Source organism: Saccostrea echinata, unplaced genomic scaffold (assembly GCF_033153115.1).
Source record: "Saccostrea echinata isolate AGI-Se365-2 ecotype Australia unplaced genomic scaffold, CSIRO_AGI_Sech_v1 ptg000085l, whole genome shotgun sequence".
Taxonomy (NCBI): Eukaryota; Metazoa; Mollusca; class Bivalvia; order Ostreida; family Ostreidae; genus Saccostrea; species Saccostrea echinata.
In genome coordinates, this window is record NW_026889834.1 from 207,776 (window position 1) to 215,319 (window position 7,544).

At 34.1% G+C, this 7,544-nt stretch overlaps 1 pseudogene; it reads right to left on the bottom strand.

The window, feature by feature from the left end:
• Positions 1 to 4,664: 4,664 nt before the first annotated feature.
• Positions 4,665 to 7,106, bottom strand: LOC133176942 (recQ-like DNA helicase blm-1; annotated as a pseudogene).
• Positions 7,107 to 7,544: the final 438 nt, after the last annotated feature.

Consider the following 7,544-nt stretch of genomic DNA (forward strand, 5'->3'; position numbering starts at 1 on the left):
AGCATAGTTTTGTCCGACCCATTTATTTGTAATAGAGAATCACTGGAAGCTCATACTTGATACAGGAATTGCTTATGACAGAAAGGTCATTGTCACTGGAAGAAAAGTGTAAAATTACTATATGTGCTATAATTTTGGAAGCTCATACTTGGAACGAAGATTGCTTATGATCCAACGGTTTGAGATAACATTGTACTAAACTAACAGAAGATGTTGCAAAATTCGTGCCTGGGTAATAAATTTATAAAGGGTGGGAGGAACACAGGAAATTTTTTCATAAAACAGATTACTTGAGATGGGCTTGTCCTGACCTTGAACCAATGTTTTTCCGGCAACTTCAAGGTCACTGGCAGATAAATAATAATATTTTCCATGCTATAACTTTGTAATATAAAATCACTGGAAGCTTTTACTTGATTCAGAGATTCCTTAATATGATCCAAGGATATGTCTTGACCTTGATCCATGGTCTTTCTGGCAAGTTCAAGGTCACTGACAGAAAAGTGCAATATTCTTTTCCAGGTATATCTTTGTCAATGAGAATCACTGGAAGCTCATATTTTGTTCCAAGGTTGTTTATGACCTTAACAAAGGTCATTAAGGCAAGTTCAGGTCACTGATATAATAAGTGTAAAATTCCAAAAGGTCTAGTCGTCCGCGTGGGAGAGTGGTAAGAGTGTCTGCTCTAGAGTCGTTGAGTAAGGAGCTGATCCTTACGTCGCAGGTTCGAATCCCACTGTGCGACGTGAGACCGGTCCTTCGGATGAGACCGTATAAACCGTGGTCTCGTGTCGCAGTAGGTCCTGGCACAAAAAAGATCCCTCACTGCTCAATGGCCCTAAGTGCCGAGTATAGGTCAAAATTTGCAGCTCTCCATCGGTAAATGGTGTCTTCTCCCTATGATTGAAAAATTCTCGAGAGGGACGTTAAACAACATACAAACAAACAAACAAAAAGGTCTATAATTTTGTAATAGAAAAACATAGCATGTATTTGCATTTCACTGAAAGATGATTAATATATCATCCAGAGTGTGTAATGGCCTTGACGTAAATTCGAGGTCACTTAGAATATGATGTTTTGGATGAATAGTCTGAAAGAATACGTGACTGTGATTTTTTTTATGTCGATGACATACAGATGGTGTTTGCTCTTTACCAGCTGCAGAATGTGTTATGGCCTGACGCAAGGTTATTTGGACAAGTCACTGACAGGGGAATTTTACATTCCTTGTACTGTCTTTCTAGTGTTGAAACATTGCAAGTTGATACCCCTTACAGGATTGTTTATAATAACCTTAAGATGTTGCATGAACTCAAGGTCGCTATGTTCTGTCCGGAGCTCCGACGGAAGACGTACTCGTTGCTTTTTTTTTAATTACTTATTATTTTTTTTTTTTGGCTAGGGTGCAGAAGAGCAAACAAGCCACCAAAAAAAAACCCTGACGTTTTGTGTTTATTGAGGGAACAAATTTACTATTATACGAGTAATAAGTTACAAATATATCGAAGCTATTAATATCGGCTTGGTTGACAAACAATGCGGCATCTATTTTGTACATGGAAATTTCTGTCTGTATTTTTATATATTTTACACAATGGAAAATTAAATCGAAAGTTAAATACACTGTATTTATTATTAAAACACCTTTACTAAGAACAGCAATATTTGGCAGAAAAGAAGCTCTTCTTGAGTTCCCCCCTACCAAATATATACGTTTAGAAAGGTACACGAAAAATTCACCAGAAATAATTGGGTTGACCAGCACGTAGAGGACTAAGTAAGTAAATTAAAAATGTTTTCATGAAAAATATCAAAGGGTTGATTATTTTAAAGACACCGTTTTGAGTTTCTTAATACATCACAAATGATTCATCATATTGTTACGGGATCGAGTCCGGAAAGAACTCTTCAAAAGATGGAGGAGAAAAAATCACAAGAGACTGACCGTGACAGATGAATTGCACAAGGACGCAGTTTTCTTCACTCTGGGATGAATATAATTATTATAGTAAGTACTAGCTGTAGTGTGTGTTTCTCATAGTAAATCCTACATGTAAAAGGTACAATTGTCATGATTGTGCGGTACCTTCATTACTTTATTATTACTCTTGCAGTGGACACTAGTTATGCCCATTGAGGCCACAGGAGTTCGCAATTTTATCAATAAAGTCAATAGAAATCACTGGATTGACCAAGGCATGAGCTATGGTAACGCATATTCGCTATGCTAACGAATAGGTCATGCTAGGTCAATCCAATGATTTCTTTTAGCTTTATTGAGAAAAATGCGAACTCCTGTTATTGAGGCTGTAAATAATCTAGTCATTATCAATAACGTACGTATTAATTGTCAGTGATTTTTTTTTCGAAATCTTTAGTAGGAAGACAATCCAGTTAGACGACAGCTTTTTCATGTAAGCAGACTTAGCAAGCCACTTGTTCATGCTAAAAAACAGAATATGGTATGGATTCTCGATGATCGGGTAATCTCGGTGGAGATTCGGCTCTTTTAGATATTTGGTCTGACGCCGAATCTCGGGACAGTCCTTCATAATTCACGGGCAAGCGGTAAATCTAGTCTTCCCGACAGCCCGACTCCCGACTGTCCCGGATTTCGGGTTTTTATTGATATCTTTATTATCGATGCACAGAATTTCTTCAATTTTTTCAGGCTCATTTTCTAGGTTGATACCAATTCCCAAATGCATAAACGTTTCGACAAAATTACGTTTAATATGTTGAATTAGCATTGTCACCTGCCCAAAAGCGGTAAATCTAGTACTGTGTTTTAAATGCAGAAACCGAAAACGGACATCGATACGAAGAACTGAGATTTTCGTCATGATTTATATATAAATCCTGCGATAAAGTACAACAAATACAAATTAAAATATACTGAAATAAATATGAAAATTTATAGGAATACCAATAAATATGCATGCATAAAAAGCATATATATATTTTTCGTCGTATGATTATATACACAAGTGTGTGTTACGCATTTACGCGGACGTGGTTCTACTTCTTTTACAGTAAAAGTGAATTACTTTTTAGGATTTGATCTAGACGGATTACGTTTTTAATTTTATAAAACAAAAATTGTTATTTGTATAATTGAATATAGTATGATATAACGTACGTACTTTACATCGGAAGACACATTAATTTACATGCAATCTATCATGTCTAGAGCCAATTGATTCAAGATATATTGCTATTAATCATAATATCACAATTAAAAAACCCCTATTTTTTTTTTATTTTAGCAACATTGTTTGTAATTACACTCAGTTTGCTCTTTGATTTACTTTTGAAGATTTAACATTATATGTTTAAAACATGCCGTTTCCCTTACAAAGCCGTCTAGCGGAGGGGGGGGGGGGGGTAAACAGTGATAAAGCGGGATTTGCTGCATCTAAATAAAAAAAAAATAACATAACGATAACATAACTAAATTTATTACCTAATAGCTAGTTTTTAAAAGCACTACATCTATGGACAAATGCATTGCAATCTTCATTAAAGACATCATAAATATCTGTTCGCACAATCTATGAAAACATTAACATTTAACATGTTTAATACATGTACATCTATTTTATTTATCATAAATACAATTTATTAACATTAATCTATTTTACTGAGAAGTGTAAGTTTTCCTTTTCTTATTTCATTATTTTTCTTGTCTTTTTCTTTAATTAATACAATCTTTGCTTTGTATCGATGTCCGTTTTGGGTTTTTGTTTTTATAACACAGCACTAGATTTACCGCTTTTGGGCAGGTGACAATGCTAATTCAACATATTAAACGTAATTTTGTCGAGACTTTTCTGTATTTGGGAATTGGTATCAACCTAGAAAATGAGCATAAAAAATTTGAAGAAATTCTGTGCATCGATTATAAAGATATCAATAAAACCCCGAAATCCGAGACAGTCGGGAGTCGGGAGACTAGATCTACCGCTTGCCTAATTCACGTCTGGAAATTAAGCCCCAACTTCGGCCGACAATAGCAAGAATTATTCACCTAGGCGACACTGCCGTTCGCTTCAATTAAGTCATTTAGTTGTTTAATTAACTCTCTGTCACTATTATTTCTACCTTGCTTACCATCTAGGCAAGTAAATCTCGACATAAAAACATTCACTGAAATCTCCGTTCAAAATATGGCTCCCGTGACGTAATTAAAAAGTTCCTATTGTCTGTTTTCGTTTATGTAATTCTGGACCACTATCTACTGTGGCTATTGTACATCAAATAATGTACAAAATGTGTTCAAATATAGCATGATTAAAAAACGATATTCAAGAGAACAAATTATCAGATAAAATGCAAATAAATTAATCAATTAATAAATTTAGATTTAAATTTAAGTCCAAAAGAATATATATCTATATCTATATACATTGTATATATATATATATATATATATATATATATATATATATATATATATATATATATATATATATATATATATATATGAAAAAAAAATCAGTAGGCTTAGTGATAGAAATTCTCAGTGAACATAATATTTTCATGTATCATGAATTTTATTGTTTACTTATTGTTTTTAAAACATTGATGATTTAATGCATTATTTAATGTTTAAATAAGTTTAACATATATTTGTTTAAAATAATTCAACCAACATGGTGACATTAGATACCAAGTTCTTGTTCAATTGTAGAATTGTTACAATTACAGTGTGCAGAACATAAGGAGCAACCTTTAAATGCAGGACACAACTCGTCGTGGCCCTTACAATTTCTTCCATTTTCAGTTAAAGAAATATCTTTCATGCCCTTTATTGTCATGTGTTGCAAAATTGCATATCTCACACACATCTCTTTTTGCAAGGAAAATTGGGTAATTTTAATGATGCTTTCATCGTGTTTTTCTTTATCATGGATCTACCATATGCATAGCAGATAGCATAGGATTGCCTTCCATCTCTACCTGCACTTCCAACCTCCTGCCAGTATCTCAGAACTGATTTTGGCAGTCCCCAATGTACATGTACCACAATTTGAATGTCTGTGATCTGTATGCCCATCCCAAATGCAACAGTTGCAAAGAGACAGCGAAGACTGCTTTCTTGCATTTTAAATGATTCCAACACTCTAAGGCTGCTTCTCTCATCTATAGATCGGTGAAACATATCTATTATTTCTATGGATTTGTTCCGCTCCAGAAGACAATCCTTCACATGATTGTACAATGTTGCGGTTGCTGTAACAGATCTAGATCTGGAAAATACAACATTTTTTAGATACAGGAAAAAAAAATGATATTAATTATCCAAGTCCAATCAAGGGTGTACGGGGATTAACCCCGGATTTTATTCCATACACCCTGAGGCCGAAGGGTGTAAGGAATACAACCCCGGGTAAATCCCCGTACACCCTTGATTGGACCTGGATAATGAAATATATGGAGATAACGAACAGTATTCAAGTTCAAAAGTCCATTAAACAATACAAAATAGGAGCAGAGCAAACACGGACCTCCAAAACATCAGAGGTGGGATCAGGTGCCATGGAGGAGTGAGCATCCCCTGCCGACCGGTCACACCCGCCGTGTGCTCCTTGTCATGATCGGGAAATAACGGTAAAATCCGTCGACAATTCAGTGTGTAAATAATGGCCTAACAATTAGTATGAAAAACGTCACTCAGCATTTGACTCAATGATAAATTGTATTTGCTGACAAGATCATTGTATCGACCATAGAACTTACGAAATGATGACTTTAAACGAGACTGCTGATATTCTTGTTTCATCAACTTGTTTGTCAATAACTTACCTCGTTTTAGAAATTGTACATACGTGGAGCATGCTCTTGTGTATCGAATCAACTGAGAGATATAAACCCCGTATGCAGGTGATGAAGGTATATTGCTGCATAAGAAAGGGAAGTTAACGATTGAAAAGTTAAAGTCATCACGTTTATCATAAAGCTTGGTTGTTAGATTACCATTAACGTCTTTTTCAAGTAAGATATCCAAATTTGAAACAGATGTGTCAGACTCAGTGGTATCTTTTATCTTAAGCTCACCAGGATATATCGTATCGACATAAGACTGAAAATAATCATTGTTAATTGACAATACGTCGTCGATATATCTAAATGTCGAGTTGAAGGCCACTGTGTTTTCTTCTTTTCACGTAAAACATTTTGGACAAATTCTGCTTCATATGAATACAAAAATAAAAAAAAACAAATAAACAAAATTACAAAACAAAAATAATAAAACAAAATAACAAATTTATTTCTTATGTACCCAAATAAATTCTTTATAAACAAGTCCTATCAACTGTGTTTCAAGCTATCGATAAGATTTACTACGTCCTACGATGCATCATGACGTCATGTTATTTCCTTTTTATCATAGAGAAACTATGCAAGTTGGGTGTAAATTTCTGTATATCCGGTTCAAGTCGGGTGTACAGAAATTTACACCCGACTTTGTAACCAATCAAAGCTTGTGGTACAAACTACAGAGGAAATAAGTCGATATATTATATATTTATATATTATATAATATATTGTATTTTTTTTAAAAGTGTAGAAAGTACTCTTGCCTGCTATGCACAATGATTTTCCTGGCATTGATGCCCTCTTGTGTTAGATATTCAACAAGCCACTGTAATTCTCCTTCATGACTTTGTTTAGAAGCCTTAAAGTTCAAATATATATTAGGCCTCTAAAATAATATAGATTTCAATGTATTTAAAAGCTGTTACTCAGTTAAGTCAAAATCTTAAAGATAAAATTTATACATAATATAATTTCACAGGAATATAATGTAATGTAAATGCAATGTGCTTCATCAGATGGTAAGTAAACATATCCTTTTCTGGAGATCATCAGATAGAAAGATATCCCTCCAAAATTTGGATGTGGCTGACTCAGGAGAAATAAAAACTACGGAATATTTACCCTGTTTAATGTCTGTAAAAGTAATAAGCAATTAAGTAAAACATTTATTTCTTGCTTTAGTTATATCCAATTTGAAGTTAATTACTAATGTTAATCCCACCTTTGTATATACATGTTTCATGTTGCATTTCTGGTGAAATGGCTATAGCTCTGACCCCCATTTCTGTAAGGGAATTCGCTTGGTCTGCCATTAATGATTTCAATGGTGACACAACAACAGAAATATGTTGAATGGTCCGATCCAGCAAAAGAAAAAAACATACAGAACATTAAAAAATATATTGAGACATCATCAGGAGTGAAATCATAATAACAGAGGACATAAATACCTCATCAAGTAAAAGAGGTGGCAGCGTAAAGCACATCGACTTCCCATACCCTGTCGGCAAGAGTGCGAAAGTATTGTTCATTGTACCCAGCAGGAAGGACATCTGTTCATCTTTTAGTGTAAATTGAAACTTGTATAACTGTTTCAAAGAATTGAAAGTCTCCACGATATATCCTTTTCATCCATTACTAGCTATACAGTTTACTCAGATATTTTGGCGGGAGATGACGTAACGAAGTAAACAGATTGATACCATGTTGAAACACTCGTT